The following is a 17482-nucleotide window of genomic DNA, read 5'->3' on the forward strand; positions in this document are numbered from 1 at the left end:
ATATGCTTATTTGAAAGGGCCTTGTTTGAATTTTAGTGTTATTATTTTGCCGCCCCATTTATACCTTATATTTAAATAAATTGCTACTCCCCACTGCTGTAGCTTGTTACAAAGTCTCCATTGTGGATTACAAAAATGTTTCATAATATCTGACCCTGAGGTGGCTAACATGATTCCAACATAGTATCTACAGGATAAATCCAAGCACCTCAAGGATAGATAGGTGTAGAAAGATCAAGTTAACAAAAACTAACACTTATAATATGAAAAACAAACAAAAAAAAAACTAGAACAACATGCAGTGCTTAGCAAACAATATACTGAGAAGAATATGAATATTACAATGTCTATATTTGTTGTCACTCACATAGAAGTATGGTGTTATCATTAGTCATTGAATTAGCCTAGCTAGATTTTGATGGCTAAGAACACTCTCCAAATAGGCATCTTGATTTTTTCCACTGAGATGGGATTGGAATTTCAGTTCTCCAACTAAGAGATGTTTTATATCAACCCAACTTGACATAATTAGCCAATTCTCAATTTAATGTGTCATCCAATCTCACCCCACTGATGTTCATAAATTTTGTATACACTCTGATTTCATTGGATTATTCATTATTTTTGACTTGACTCTCTATTCCAAGGGAAAAATAAAAGGTTTTATAGTACATTATAGTAGTTGCTAGATCAAATACATAAATTTTAGCTTCTTTTCACATTTATAATCATAAATCTATTAAATTAATTTCCAGAACATTTTGAAATATAGGTGGATTGAGATACACATTCTTGTCATGTTTAGATATATCTGTTGGTACTTATGCTTTCTTTGAATTTTATTAAACATTGAATTGATTTTATCAAGTATAAAAATATATTCTCTCTTAAGATTTAATTGCTATTTACTAGTGATATTTGAGATTTGCTTTTTTTAAAATAATGCGAGTCAGTCTGTGGTTTGACACAGCAAAGTCTATTTCAACTTATAGCCCAGAACTATTTAAATAATATGAGAATTAGTTGATTTTAGGTATATGAAAATTTCCTCTCTAAAGACCTGTGATTCTTGTACCTTTCAACATGGTAGTTTTTGTAGATCTTTTAAAAAATTTCTTCATTATTATGGTACTATTCAGTATTCTTCTCATACATTAATCAATGATGCTAATGTATCTTAATATAAATAATCAATTTTATTTAGTAATTAAATAAATTACCATAGAATTATTTTAAAAATACCTTATGATTTAACAACATTTATATTAGGAGCCATCAAGCCCTAAAATATTTTTCCTGAAGAGATCCGGCAAGAGTTTATATAAATTTTGAGTAAATGCTTATTTTTGCCTTTTTTCTACTTTATTTCATATTCACACCAAAATAATGACTCTTCTAATTTAAAATATAAACCATAGAGGTTTCCTTAAAGGTGGCAGGGGAGGACTGGAACTGTCAAAGACAGAGTGACAGGTGGGGTTGGGAATAAGTGAACGGTCTTGACAGACTCAAAGTTGCTGGCAGCTTGGAACTGCACCTGGTAGGACAGTGGATGGATCTTGCAACTGTACACTTTGGACATAAACTGGTTAGTGGGCTGCTTGGGCTGGCATTCAGCGTGCACCATGAAGAGCAATGTGAGGGAAACTGGTACCCAAGTAGGGGCCTTTTGTGTGGTGCTGTCTTGATGGTGTCTTAGGTGTGGAATTGTCCATGCACTTGGGGCAGTAGAGCTTCACCAGGGCCTCACTTGGGGTGTCAGAAAGGCTATTGGAAAGCATTGGCTTGTTCTCACAATGCACATGGGGCAGTAGCCGAACTCTCCCTGCTGGTACTTTTCCAACATCTGGGTGGTGCCATGGTTTGTGAGGATATAGGTGGTCTGGGTGAACCCATACAACATCTTGGCTGACTGCTTAATCAGGGTTCTCTGGTTGGGGTTGTCTTCCAGCTCTTCATCAGGCTCCAGGTCCAAGATCAGGTCTAGAGCTTGTCTACAGTGAGGCACCTGCTCATTGAGTTGACTGAGATTAAATTTGTCCTGGATGGAGTCTTCATCCACTTCACAGAAGAATTCATAGTCATGGAGCCCACAGAACCAGTATAAATAACACTTCCTGATGTTTAAATCATTTTTTTTTAATTTGTCATTTATTTTTCCTTACTGATTTCCTGATGCTTCTTTGTCTCTGTAATTTTGCTTTCTTGAGTGATCATAAAAGGCTTTGAAAGTTAGGGGTCTTTTTTTTCTTTTGTTTTGCAAAGCATGTCATGATTAAAATGTGTTTCTACTTATTTTAATGAATTAATAAATAAAGATATCATGGGAATGATATTTTTAATTTCTATGTACTTTTAAGTGTTTATTTAACATAGTATCGGTAAGACTAGTGACCACATCAAAAGAGTTCAGCTCAATGGATTGATTTCACATGTCAGAAGATACCTGCTTAGTCAGACTCAGATCAAAAACAGAATACCAATAACCTAGTACATTCTCATCTCAGTATACACTGTTCCAGTTAACTGTTCTCATGACTTCTAAAACCAGAGATTCGTCCTGTATTTTTTTGTACTTAGTATTGATAAATTATGCATTATGCACATTATAGACGATCAATTCCCATTGTGTGAGTATTCCATAATTTTTATGGCTTCTCCTATGAGTGGATACTTATGTGGGTAGCATCCAGTTTGGGCTTACAAATAATGCTATAATGAATATTCTAGTGCATGCCTTTCAGTGAACTTATGAATGCACTCCTGTTGGGTTTAGGTATATATATAGGAGTGGAGCTGATTATCTTTGGAACTGTGTATCTTCAGCTTTTGTAAATACTGCAGTTTTTCGAACTGCCCTTATGCTTGAGGTTCTTTTTCTTTTATTGATACCATTTTTTTTAGTACATCTTTATTGGAGTATAATTGCTTCACAATACCATGTTAGTTTCTGTTGCACAACAAAGCAAATCAGCCGTATGCATACACATGTCCCCATACCCCCTCCCTCTTAAGCCTCCCTCCCATCCTCCCTATCCCATCCCTCTAGGTCACCTCAAAGCACCGAGCTGATCTCCCTGTGCTATGCTGCTTCTTCCCACCAGCCAACTATTTTACATTCGGTAGTGTATGTACATCAATGCTACTCTCACTTTGCCCCAGCTTCCCCCTCCCACCCCATGTCATCAAGTCCATTTTCTATGTCTACCTCTTTATTCCTGCCCTGCAACTAGGTTCATCAGTACCTTTTTTTTTTTTAGATTCCATATATATGCATTAACATATGGTGACATACTTCACTCTGTATGACAGACTCTAGGTCCACCCACCTCACTACAAATAACTCAATTTCGTTTCTTTTTATGGCTGAGTAATATTCCATTGTATATATGTGTCACATCTTCTTTATCCATTCCTCTGTCGATGGACACTTAGGTTGGTTCCATGTCCTGGCTATTGTAAATAGTGCTGCAATGAACATTGGGGTGCATGTCTCTTTTTGAATTATGGTTCTCTCAGGGTATATGCCCAGTAGTGGGATTGCTAGGTCATATGGTAGTTCTTTTTTTAGTTTTTTAAGGAACCTCCATACTGTTTTCCATAGTGGTTGGATCAATTTACATTCCCACCAACAGTGCAGGAGGGCTCCCTTTTCACCACACCCTTTCCAGCATTTATTGTTTCTAGATTTTTTGATAATGGCCATTCTGACTGGCCATTCTGACTGCAAATTTTTTGATTTGCATTTCTCTAATAATTAGTGATGTTGAGCATCTTTTCATGTGCCTTTTGGCCAACTGTATATCTTCCTTGGTGAAATGTCTATTTAGGTCTTCTGCCCATTTTTTAACTGGATTGTTTGTTTGATATTGAGCTGCATGAGCTATCTGTATATTTTGGAGATTAATCCTTTGTCTGTTGTTTTATTTACAAATATTTTCTCCCATTTGGAGGGTTGTCTTTTTGTCTTGTTTATGGTTTCCTTTGCGTGCAAAAGCTTTTAAGTTTAATTAAGCCCCATTTGTTTATTTTTGTTTTTATTTCTGTTACTCTAGGAGGTGGGTCAAAAAAGTTCTTCCTGTGGTTTATGTCAAAGAGTGTTTTTCCTATGTTTTCCTCCAAAAGTTTTATAGTGTCTTGTCTTACATTTAAGTCATTAATCCATTTGGAGTTTATTTTTGTGTATGGTGTTAGGTAGTGTTCTAATTTCATTCTTTTACATGTAGTTCTCCAGTTTTCCCAGCACCACTTATTGAAGAGGCTGTCTTTTCTCCATTGTATGTTCTTGCCTCCTTTGTCATAAAACAGGTGTCCATATGTGTATGGATTTATCTCTGGTCATTCTGTCCTGTACCATTGATCTATATATGTTTTTGTGCCAGTACCTTACTGTCTTGATTACTGTATCTTTGTGGTATAGTTTGAAGTCGGGGAACCTAATTCCTCCAACTCCATTTTTCTTTTTCAAGATTGCTTTGGCTATTCGGGGTCTTTTGTGTTTCCATATGAATTGTAAGATTTTTTATTCCAATTCTGTGAAGAATGCCATTGGTAGTTTGATAGGGATTACACTGAATCTGTAGATTGCTTTAGGCTATATAGTCATTTTCACAATATTGATTCTTCCAATCCAAGAACATGGTATATTTCTCCATCTGTTTTACGTCATCTTTGGTTTCTTTCATCAGTGTTTTATAGTTTTCTGAGAACAAGTCTTTTGCCTCCTTAGGCAGGTTTATTCCTAGGTATTTTATTCTTTTTGCTGCAATGGTAAATGGGAGTGTTTCCTTAATTTCTCTTTCTGATTTTTTGTTGTTGGTGTGTAGGAATGCCAGAGATTTCTGTGCATTAATTTTGTATCCTGCAACTTTATCAAACTCTTTGATTAGTTCTAGGAGTTTTCTGGTGGTATCTTTAGGATTTTCTATGTATAGCATCATGTCATCAGCAAATAGTGATGGTTTTAATCCTTATTTTTCCAATTTGTATTCCTTTTATTTCTTCTTTTTCTCTGATTGCCATGGCTAGGACTTCCAAAACTATGTTGAATAAGAGTGGCGAGAGTGGACATCCTTCTCTTGTTCTTGATCCTAGTGGAAATGCTTTCAGTTTTTCACCATTGAGTATGATGCTTGCTGTGGGTTTTTCATATATGGACTTTATTATGTTGAGGTAGGTTCCCTCTATGCCCACTTTCTGGAGGGTTTTTATAATAAATTGGTATTGAATTTTGTCAGAAGCTTTTTCTGCATCTACTGAATGATCATATTGTTTTTATTCCTTAAATTGTTAATGTGGTGTATCACATTGATTGATTTACATATATTGAAGAATCCTTGCATCCCTGGGATAAATCCCACTTGATCATGGTGTGTGATCCTTTTAATGTGCTGTTGGATTCTGTTTGCTAGTGTTTTGTTCAGGATTTTTACATCTCTGTTCATCAGTGATATTGGCCTGTAGTTTTCATTTTTTGTGATACCTTTTGCTGGTTTTGGTATCAGGGTGTTGGTGGCTTCGTATAATGAATTTGGGAGTGTTTCTCCCTCGGCAATTTTTTGGAAGAGTTTGAGAAGGATCGGTGTTTGCTCTTCTCTAAATGTTTGATAGAATTTGCCTGAGAAGCCATCTGGTCCTGGACATTTTTTTGTTGGAAGATTTTTAATTATGGTTTCAATTTCATTACTTGTGATAGGTCTGTTCATATTTTCTAATTCTTCCTGGTTCAGTCTTGGAAAATTGTACCTTTCAAAGAATTTGTCCATTTCTTCATGGTTGTCCATTTTATTGGCATATGGTTGTTTGTAGTAGTCTCTTATAATCCTTTGTATTTCTGCAGTGTCAGTTATGATTTCTCCTTTTTCATTTCTAATTTTATTGATTTGTGTCCTCTTCCTCTTTTTCTTGATGATTTTGGCTAAGGGTTTATCAATTTTGTTTATCTTCTCAAAGAATCAGCTTTTAGTTTTATTGATCTTTGCTATTGTTTTCTTCATTTCTATTTCATTTATTTCTGCTCTGATCTTTATGATTTCTTTCCTTCCTCTGACTTTGGGTTTTCTTTGCTCTTCTTTCTTTAGTTGTCTTAAAAGTAATATTAGATTGTTTATGTGGGATTTTTCTTGTTTCTTGAGGTGAGATTGAATTGCTGTAAACTTCCCTCTTAGAAGTGCTTTTGCTGTGCCGCATATGTTTTGGGTCATTGTGTTTTCATTGTCATTTATTTCTATGTATTTTCTATTTCTTCTTTGATTTCTTCAGTGATCTCTTGGTTATTTAGGAGTGACTCTTTAACTTCCATGTTTTTTTGTGATTTTTACAGGTTTTTTCTGTAATTGATTTCCAATCTCATAGTGTTATGGTCAGAAAAAATGCTTAATAGGTTTCAATTTTCTTAAATTTACCGAGGCTTGATTTGTGACCCAAGATGTGATCTATCCTGGAGAATGTTCCATCAGCACTTGAGAATAAAGTGTATTCCATCACTTTTGGGTGGAATGTTCTATAAATATCAATTAGATCTATCTGGTCTATTATGTCATTTAAAGTTTGTGTTTCCTTATTAATTTTCTGTCTGGATAATCTATCCATTGGTGTAAGTGAGGTGTTAAAGTCCCCTAATATTATTTTGTTACTGTTGATTTTTCCTTTCATGGTTGTTAGGATTTGCCTTATGTATTGAAGTGCTCGTATGTTGGGTGCATAAACATTTATAATTGTTATATCTTCTTTTTGAACTGATCCTTTGATTACTATGTAATGTCCCTCCTTACCTCTTGTAACAGTCTTTATTTTAAAGTCTATTTTATCTGATACAAGTATTGCTACTCCAGCTTTCTTTTGATTTCCATTTGCATTGAATATCTATTTCCATCCCTTCACTTTCAGTCTGTATGTGTCCCTAGGACTGAATTGGGTCTCTTGTAGGCAGCTTATATATGGGTCTTTTTTTGTATCCATTCAGCCAGTCTGTGTCCTTTGGTTGCGGCATTTAGTTTATTTACTTTCAAGGTTATTATCGATATGTATGTTCCTATTACCATTTTCTTAATTGTTTTTGGTTTGGTTTTGTGGGTCTTTTTCTTCTCTTTGTGTTTCCTGCTTAGGGAAGTTTCTTTAGTATTTGTTGTAAACTGGTTTCATGCTGCTGAATTCTCTTAGCTTTGGTTTGTCTGAAAAGCTTTTGACTTCTCCATCAAACCTGAATTAGATCCTTGCTGGGTACAGTAATCTTGATTGTAGGTTTTTTTCTTTCATCACTTTAAGTATATCCTGCCACTCCCTTCTGGCTTGCAGAGTTTCCACTGAAAAATCAGCTGATAACCTTACGGGGATTCCTTTGTATATTTTTTTTTTGTTTTTCTCTTGCTGTTTTTAATATTTTTCTTTGCATTTAATTTTTGTTAATTTGATGAATATGTGTACTGGTGTATTTTTCCTAGGTTTTATGCTGTATTGGGACTCTCTGTGCTTCCCGGATTTGGGTGATTCTTTCCTTTCCCATGTTAAGGAAATTTTCCACTATAATCTCTTCAAATATTTTCTCAGACCATTTGTTTTTCTCTTCTTCTTCTGGGACGCCTATAATTTGAATGTTGGTGCATTTAGTATTGTCCCAGTGGTCTCTGATATTGTCTTCAATTCTTTTCATTCTTTTTTTCTCCTCAGCAGTTATTTCCACCATTTTGCCTTCCAGCTCACTTTTTCGTTCTTCTGTTTCCACTATTCTTTTACTGATTCCTTCTAGTGTATTTTTCATTTCAGTTATTGGGTTGTTCATCTCTGTTTGTTTGTTCTTTAGTTCTTCTAGGTCTTTGTTAAACATTTCTTGTATTTTCTCAATCCATGCTTCCATTCTATTTCTGAGATTCTCAATCATCTTTGCTATCATTACTCTGAATTCTTTTTCAGGTAGATTGCCTATTTCTTTTTCATTTACTTGGTCTTGTAGGTTTTTACCTTGCTCCTTCAACTGTGACATATTTTTTTGCCATCTCACTTTTTCTTTATTTTTTTTAATGAGTAGATTGTGTTCCTGTTTTACTGGTTGTTTGGCCTGAGGCTTCCAACACTAGAGTTTGTAGGCTATTGAGTAGAGATGGTCTTTGTGCTGAGATGAGGACCTCTGGGAGACCTCACTCTGAAGAATATTCCCTGGAGTCTGAGGTTCTCTGTTAGTCCAGTGGTTCAGACTCGGAGCTCCCATTGCAAGAGTTTCCGCCTGACTCCGAGGTCATGAATCAAGATCCCGCAAGCCATGTGGGGCAGCAAAAAGAAGAAGAAGAAGAAAAAAGAACAGTAACAAAGTAAAAATAAAATTAGACTAGGAAACTAACAGATTTATTAGAAAGAATGTAAAAATAAAAATATATATGAATCAACAACTGGAATGTACATCAGTACCCTACAGTAAAAAAGAGGAGGAGGGAAAAGGAAAAAAAAAGTGGGGGAGGGAAGGCCTTAGCTGTGGAGAGCGAGGTCTAAGCAAGGGTGAGGTTTGGGTGGTGCATGGGGCCAATGCTCAGGACCCACAAGGCTGGAAAAGGTCCTGAGGGCTGTGGGGGGTGGGGCTTATACTCAAGGAACAGTAGGGACCCAGGCGTGCCACCCACCCCTGGTCTCAGAGGGTAGGAGACCTCACCTGGGAGCCCAGCAGGGGCAGAGCAAATGCCCTCCTCTCTTCTCCTGCTCCTCTGGTCTGGGGTCTGGGAGGGCCCCTCCTGCCTGCCTCTCTGATCTCCCAGGCCTCTCTCCTATGTCCCCAGGACCAATACGGTAGGGGGAAAAGGGGGCCTTGGAGGGCAGGGGAGCAGCCTGGGAGCTCAGCAGGCTCCCTGTGCCCGAGTGAGTAGGGTGATCACCCTCTGCTCTTCTCCTGATCCTCCTGGATGACCCCTCCTGCCTGTCACTCCTGATCTCCCCAGCCTCCCTCCTATGTCCCCAGGACCCATGTGGCCTGGATGGGGCTTTGGGGGGAGGGGGAATTGGCTTGGGAACTCAGCAAGCTCCCTGGCCCAAGGGATGCCAATCCTGTCTGGGCTCCACTTCTCCCCTATTGGTCTGCCTACATCCTACTGGTTCACTCTGGGTTTCCTCCTGTCTCCTTGGGGGTCAGAGTCCCCTACCAGTGGCTGGCAGGTACCCTAGTTGTGGGGAGAAGCTAACTCTGCATGTTCCCACACCGTCATCTTGACTCCTCCCCTGAGCTTGAGTTTTGAGGTACATAATTTACTTTGATATTTATAAGAAATCTAAAAAATCAGCTTTTATTTTCCTATTTACACAAACTTTCAGAAATGTGTGTTTTAACTTCAAAATATTTTGTTATAGTTACTAGTTTTATAACATTGTGGTAAGAAAATGTGATGTAAACCCTTATAATTTATCTGTTTTCAAGTGTGTTGCAATTTATTTTAAAATGTCCAAAGTATGTTGGAAAAATAGGAGACAGAAAGTGGATAGAGTGAGAACATAGTTACATAGAAAGAACAGCTTACAGTTTAGTAGTTAAATGACCTCAATTTCCTTTTTCTATTATCTTCTTGTTTTGTTGAATTTTTTTCCTTTTTCATACTATCATTGATTTCTTATTAACTTCTCTTTTACCTTCTGGCACTCAATGGTTTCAGACTACTCATATCCCTAATTTACACTGGTATATTTGTAAATATCAATTGACATTTCTTTCATTCTTCATCACTTTTTAAATATTTTTTGTATATAATTTTTTTGTAACATTTTTGTCAAATATTTGGGTAATTTATGTCTCTCTGTGTACATGTAGTTATCTCATCTTTAAAACTCAGACTTTATACTTTGCTTTTGATTCAGGAATTTAACCAAAAAAAGGATTATTGCTGTGACATTTATAATCATATTAATGTTTCTTGTTGTCTTAGGGCCTCTAGTGTGGCTGTAACTTTTAGATTTTGTTTTTTACTTTCTTAGCAGTATTTTTTAATCTCACCTAAACCCATTTTTGACTCATTATTCCTTTTTCATTCCAGCCTGTTCTTCCCATCTAATTAGTTGTTGCTGTTTTATAGACATTATGTATTTTTATGTGATTATGACAACAAAAGTTTTCCTGAAATTCCTCCTAGGTCATTGAGTGTTTTTTTGACACATATGTACTGGGCTCCTATTTTCCAAAAATGATTCTAGGTCTTGGGGACTGATCAACTAGCAAGAAAAACTTGAGTTCTTGCACTTGAGGAACTTGAATTCTGGCAGGGGCAAGGGAGTCAATCAATAAAAAATTTGGAAAATAAAAGAATAAACAAAGGACATAAAAATTCATGTTATGAAAAATATCTAACAGACCAAGAGTTTTCATAGTACATTGGGGCAGTTGATGTGGAGTGGTCAGGTGTGGCCTCTGTGAGGAATGAAATTGAAGGAGTAAGCCAGGTGATTATGTGGGGAAAGCCATTTCCAGACAAAGAAATATCCTGTGCAAAAGCCTTAAGTCAGGTCTAGTATAAAATACATCTTCTCACCATTGAAAAAATATTACTTTCATGTACATTTGCATCTTTACACTGTCAAAGTATCATTATTTAGTTTAATACAGTCTTTGCTCCAATTATCACAAACAAATGTAGAAATGCATTATCTCTTCTTTGGATGAATTTAATCTGGATACTTTATCAGAATATTTTAAGGTATATCCTGAACTACAATTTGTTAATATAAAACTTAAAGAGCCAGTTAAAAAAACATGAAGTTGATTTTTTTATCATTAATTTAGAACAATTTTACATGCTTCCAATTAATGTAGAGATTACCAAAAAAGGGGCACTTAAAAAGAATTTGATCTTCAGAAAACCTTTACTAAGTAATTATAAGCTCTTAAAATCACTTTCCTTTAGGGCTTCCCTGGTGGCACAGTGGTTGAGAGTCCACCTGCCGATGCAGGGGACATGGGTTCGTGCCATGGTCTGGGAAGATCCCACATGCCGTGGAGTGGCTAGGCCCGTGAGCCATGGCTGCTGAGCCTGCATGTCCTGCCTCTGCTCCACAACGGGAGAAGCCGCAACATTGAGAGGCCTGTGTACCACCAAAAAAAAAAAAAAAAAAAAAAAAAAAAAATCACTCTCCTTTGAAAAGAAAAGCATGTGTTCTTTTGTGTAATCCATCTTAAACTTTAAAGTTTTTCATTCTGGGCAAAAGAAGTTTGCTCAATATTTTCCAAAATAAATATTTCTAGATGCACAGTAAGTTAGCAAAAGATGAGAATTTGAGCTATGCAAATTTTGAAAATTTTAGTGGATTATGTTTGTCACTAATTTCTAGTACTGAATCCTCTCGGTAGATCTTTTTAGAACTGTATTTAGTTTTTTGTTGTTGTTGTTTCTTTTTTTTTTTTTTTTGCATATTGCCTTTATTTTGCAGAAAATGTTTTGCTGATTGTCTTTGGCTATTTTTTTCAGAAGAAAAATATTGCCATTGTAGGTTTAACAATACAAGAGGCAATTACATATGCTCAAAATAAACACATTCTATTGGGCAGAACAGTGAAATTTCCATTTCAATTAAAGTCTGTTGTCCTCAACTATGAATTTATTATTTTGTCCCTAACAGCTTAACTATAAGTATGATAGCTGTCACAAAAGGGACCTGAAAACTACTCTGAAGCAACAAGGAATGCAATTGAAAGTATGCTTTTTATTTCACTAAATAAGACGAGTTGAGTTTATTAATTCTAGTGTGTCAAATCTTCTATATTCTGTAAGAGACACAAAAAAATAAGTTTCTGGATCTTAGCAAACAAAATTTTATTATGATCAAGAAATGGTGATTTAATAGTCCAACTGAGTTTTGTTTCCATGCTTAAATTCATCTGTAGCATATAAACACAACATAGGACTACACTTGTGTTGCAGATGATGGGTGGGTTTATTTTTTTGATGAACAACAGAACATATATTCCTTTTCATATTTTAAAGTGAAGTTAATAAGATTTTTTTTTCTTTCTTGACCTATGAGACTGTCATTTTGTACCTAGATCAAATCCTGAGTAAAACTGGTAGACATAAAAAAAAATAGTGTATATTTTAAGGAAAGGCTTTGGTTTACATGGAAGGTGGTGACAGAGATATCCATGAGGTTATGAGGCCAAGGTGTGATATTGGCTGTCAGGAATATCTGTGGCCATGACATGGTTCTTATAGAGTGAGAATCCTGAGGAGAAGGGATCTGAGATTACTTGGGTAAGATAGTGTTCACTGGGAATGGACTCCCAGCCCATTAGGTAGCTATGCTGTCTGAGACCCTGGTGTGAAGGTTCTCTGCTAGCTGACCACAGGTTGGGGTACTGATGCAGTCCTGTTATGCTCAGGAGTAACATGATAGTATGTACACACATGCTGAGGCTGGGCTAAGTTCATGGGATCAGATCATGGACAACTTGCAAATGAATTGTCAGAATAGGTTGGAGAATTTTTCCAATGAGTGTATGGGCTAAGTATGACCTTGTCCAAGTCGGGAGGGGTCCTAGGCACAGCTTTGAGGACAGGGACAGGGATGAGTGAACTGTGGTTCCTCAGCATAGAGCATTTTTCACAGCCATGGGTGGAGAAAAGTGAGACAGGACCTCCAAACTGAAGATGGGGGTTGACAGCAGATAGAAGGAACTGAGTCCAGGGATAAGCTACTTCCATTAGTAATACACAGGTTGCTGTTTGTCTCTGGGTTCTTCCATCTTATCTTTGTGATCCCTGCTTCTTTTTGCATCATAGCAAGCCCTTGCAAATTAGTTGTATTTAGTTTTAAGAGCTGTAATCTCTTTCTGGTAAGCCTTGACAGATATGCATTGAGTCTTGAGAATGCCGTGGCTGGTAGTCATCTCCTGTAGACCCTCAACTCATACTATATGAATTTAGAGTTTTTATTTATGTAAGGAGTTCAATATGCAGATATGGCTTGGACTGACCCCCCAGGCACCCACTCTCTGTTCACACACTTCCAGAAGTGGTTGCTCTCCGTCACAAAATCCAAGATGAAACAACACATGGTGTTCGGGTCCCGGCCAGACATACTCAACTTCAACCCTGGGAACATCCTCCTGCTGTTATTGGTGACCATCACCTGGTTGGTGAGCTCTCTGAAGTGCAGCCATATCTAACTTTTCTTGGTTGACACTGGGTCACCCTTCTCCCTGCCAGCCTGTAGCTCTCACTTCAAGGAGCTCGGCTGGTGGTCCACTCTATTGCAGGCTATTCTACAAGTTCTGGACACCAAGGGAGATTGTCCTCTTGCTGACCCTTCTTCATGGCCCTCCAACCAAGACTTACTTACCCAAGAGCCATATTTAATTCCTTTCAACAGCCACTCTTCCAAGAAAAGGAGCAGCAAAAGTCCTCAGTTCCCAGGCAGAGACCTGTGAGGAGAAGACTTGAAGGTAGGGGAGGGGCAGAGGGGTGAAGATAGAGGATATTCCCCTTGAACTTCTGCAAGGCATGACTAAAGTAGTTCTTTGTGGCATTGGATTTGCTTTAAACAATTAAAAATCAAACTATTGACTAGCACACAAATATTTATAAAATATACAAATAAAACTATTGATAACTTTGAAGGCCATTTTTAAACAAAAGGAACATTTTTAAATGTGCCAGGATATAAATTATGGGTACCTCAGGATTATTATAACTTTTCTATAACATTTTATTAGATCTTTATGGTGTTTTTAAAAATGTTGGCCTCTGATATTTGAAATTTGATAGGTATTTATAAAGTTTCCTCAAAGGATTCTTATGACAGCTAAAATTTTTGACTATTTAGACAGACACTTTTGGCTGGCTACTCGGTAAAGTACCACATGCTGTGATTATTACTTTTTGTGCTTTCCAAGTCAACACCCAGATGCCTGTGAACCTGACCTGCACAGAGTAGTTATTTCGGTTCTTTAAACTCCTGCCAAACTGTTGCAGTAGCTTTTTCATATGGGCAGATGGCCACTTCAGAACAAATCAAAATATAATATTTGGTCTCTGAACTTACTTTTGAATTCAAATCTTTGAATATGAATGTTAACTAAGATTGAATTTTGGGTTTGACTAATTGCTTTGATGTTCTTAGGCAGTTTTCATGAAACATATTTGATCAAATAACTTAACATGGACTTCACTTCTTATTAGTTGTATAATGTCCCTTCTGGTGTGTTAAATGCAATAAAATTTTGAGGATATATACTAATATGTAGCTCCTACCCAGCATATGATGAACAAAATATGTATTAACAAGAGACATCAATCCATTTCTGAGGTTATGCACATAGTTTACTGTTGAAATGCAGTAAAACTTTAAAATTTGTAATTTCTGGTCAGAGTTTATGAGAAACATGAATATGAGCAAAATAGGTAAATTTAGTGTTTTTTTTTTAACAAGGTAGGTATGGCACAGACTTCAAACTATAACACAGATTTCAAGCAAACAAGGGTAATTACATTGATTTAAGCAGTTCTTTCCCATTTATTCATATATTTTTTTGTCTTAATTCAGACCTAGCTTAATTCACCCCTCCCTCCCTCCCTCCCTCTCTCCCTCCTTTCCTCCCTCCCTCCTTTCCTCCCTCTCTCCCTTCCTTCTTTTCTTCCTTCCTTCCTTCCTTCCTTCTTTCCGTCTTTCCTTCCCTTTCTTCTGTTCTGCCTTTCTTTCTCCTATCTCTTTAAACTGCAGTCCTAAGTAAAACAGATGGTTTCAGATTAATCTAATTAATTACAACTAAATAGCCACTTATGTCATTAACTCAGGATACTTCCCTGGGCTACTCAGATCCAAATGTAGATTTCATATTTTCAATGGAACAATGTTTGTTAGAAAATATATTTCATATTGTATTATAATCTTTATAATGAGAAAAATGCTAATTAAAACCAAAACCATTAGTCACCTGTAAGATTTGAAATATATGAAAAGTTTGGTAACACTCTGTTGGTGAGGCTAAGGAGGAAACAGCAGTCTAATATTTTGTTTTTCAAAATGTAAAATGGGACAACATCCATGGAGAAGATTTTATCAATATCTAACAAAATCATAGCTGTATTTGGCCTTTGACCTATCAATCCCTCTTCCAGGAATCTGTTCCAAAGTTCCAAAAGTACACTGACATTAGTTTGAAATGACATGTATCAAATGTTCTTCAATGTAACATTATTGGTACTAGTAACAAATTGAAATCACCCCCAAAATCGAAAATTCTAACACCAAAATCCAACAGTTATATAAACTGCAATATATCTACACAGTGGATTACTATGTACTTGTGCAAAGCAGTTAGGAAGATCTCTACAAAATGGATTAAATGGATTATATATTGTATATTTTGGAGTATAAATTGTTAAGTGATAAAAGGAAGTTGCAGAAAACTGTGTATAGTATGTCACCTTTTGTGTAAGAAACCCTCCCTTCCTTCCTTCTTTCCATCCTTCCTTCCACCCCTTTCTCTCTCTTTCATCTCTGTTTCTTTTCTTTCTTTATTGTTTCACAGTTTATGCTTTTTTATATATATATTTGCAAAAATAAATAAGGGAAGGAGAGAAGAAATACTCATAAAAATTGTTCCCTATAAGGTAACTGTCTCTCCATTCTTAAAAGTGGGACATTGAAATCGTCTACTATTATTGCACTTCTGTCTATTTTTCTAGTCAATTCTGTCAGTGTTTGTTTTATATATTTAGGTGCTCTGATGTTGCATGAACATATATTTGTAATTGTTATATCTTCCTGGTGATTTGACCTTTTATCATTATATAATGTCCTACTTTGTTTTTGTGATAGTTTTTTGTTCAAATTGACAATAAATTTTAAGCATAATTAACTGTCATTAGCACAAATTCATGAACAGTATCTTCGCTTTTCTCATTTTTTGAAACCTTATATTTATAATCATAGTTATTCATATTTGATAAATAAAATTATTTATAAAGAATTCAAGTTATAAGTAAATGGAAATGTATCATTCAATTTTTGTTTTCTTGCTAGTGGAGGACATTAAGCAAAACTAAGATTTTTAATTCATAAATATGGTAATAAAATTGAACATGAATTTAAAGTATTGAAATGGTATAACTGAAGAATAAAAGAAACATTATAATAAATGCTTTATTATCATTAATGTTAAATTCTTTTGATTACTGATTTTAATTGAAGATTTTAAAAATACACTATAAAAAATAAAAGTACATTATAAATATATTTGCATTATAAATCTATATTTAAAACTTGTAAATGTTGATAGAACTAATTGTCCTGTTGAAAAATGGAACAGAGCTCCTCATCTAATTATTTAATTTTTATGATCCTTGTGAAATAACAGTTAACTATTTGAAACGTGCTGCTCATTTTTGTATGTGTTTTACAGAAACAAATTGTATTCTGTCATAGCTTACATTCCTAAATTCAAAAAGGCAAATATTTCAAGACCTTTATTATCTTGATCATTTTGACACATTTAAAAATTATCCAATTTTAACAAAGATGTCCTTACCAGGAAATGGTAAGTTCTACTGACAAGTTAAAACAAATGATCAATTATTATTTTTAATTATATTTGTTGTTGGGAAAAATAAATTGTAGAAAACTAGTCAGAGAAGAAGGATTATATCCTTTAATTTGTAATAAATTTATTTGTAAAGATGGATGATGTGATGCCTAGCTGTGAAAATAAGTAACATGACAAGTAAATATTAAAGCCATAGAAGTAATCTAAAAATACCTGGATAATTATTGCAGATTATATAATTGTGGGTTTCTGGGGTAGGATTGGAGGTACCAGCCACTTTCCACTGGAAACAAAGCTTCAGTGACTTATATTCTATTGCCAGAAGAACTGGGGAATTTAAACATAGAAATAGAGTAATTGGATGATTTATTTCATAAACATACATTTTTAAATGTTGCTGATGACTTTTCTTGAAAGTAAAGCCAGAAGGATTTTAAGATTCTTAAATGTAAATATTAGAAATGATTATTATAATACTTTCCATGATAAAATTATTTGAAACTTACTCTTGTATATTCCCAATGAAAGGTGATTCTTATTTTTTATTATGGCTAATTTAATGAAATAATATTTTATACAAAACACAATTTTCCTAACTTGGAAATTATAATTAATTAAATTAAGAACACATTTGAGTTTTGAGTGTTGTCATTTAGACTGTGGGTATTATCAGGGCACAATAATCAACTTGGTGAAAATTTAGTCTAGTTGAAGGCCAATTATTTTACTTCCTTGTAATTCACATGATATGTCCTTGCAAATAGAAGCAGCCGCTAGCCAACTAACTAGGGAGAAACAAAGAGCCTTGGGTGGGTGATGTTTCAAATTCAACAGTATAAAGCAAAGCAAAATAACATATTTTAACACATAAAAAATGCTAGAAAAAATGTTTACATGCATGATTCTAGTTTGGTAATTGCTTCTATTCTAAATTTTTTCATATCAATTCAACAATAAACACCTTCCTATCATATAAAT

At 35.3% G+C, this 17482-nt stretch overlaps 2 pseudogenes; both read right to left on the reverse strand.

Annotated features, from left to right (window-relative positions):
- Positions 1-1426: 1426 nt before the first annotated feature.
- LOC132518277 (casein kinase II subunit beta-like) lies at positions 1427-9188 on the reverse strand (annotated as a pseudogene).
- A 3036-nt stretch (positions 9189-12224) lies between these two features.
- On the reverse strand, positions 12225-13310 carry LOC132518278 (T-box transcription factor T-like; annotated as a pseudogene).
- Positions 13311-17482: the final 4172 nt, after the last annotated feature.

This window comes from Lagenorhynchus albirostris, chromosome 3 (assembly GCF_949774975.1).
Source record: "Lagenorhynchus albirostris chromosome 3, mLagAlb1.1, whole genome shotgun sequence".
Taxonomy (NCBI): Eukaryota; Metazoa; Chordata; class Mammalia; order Artiodactyla; family Delphinidae; genus Lagenorhynchus; species Lagenorhynchus albirostris.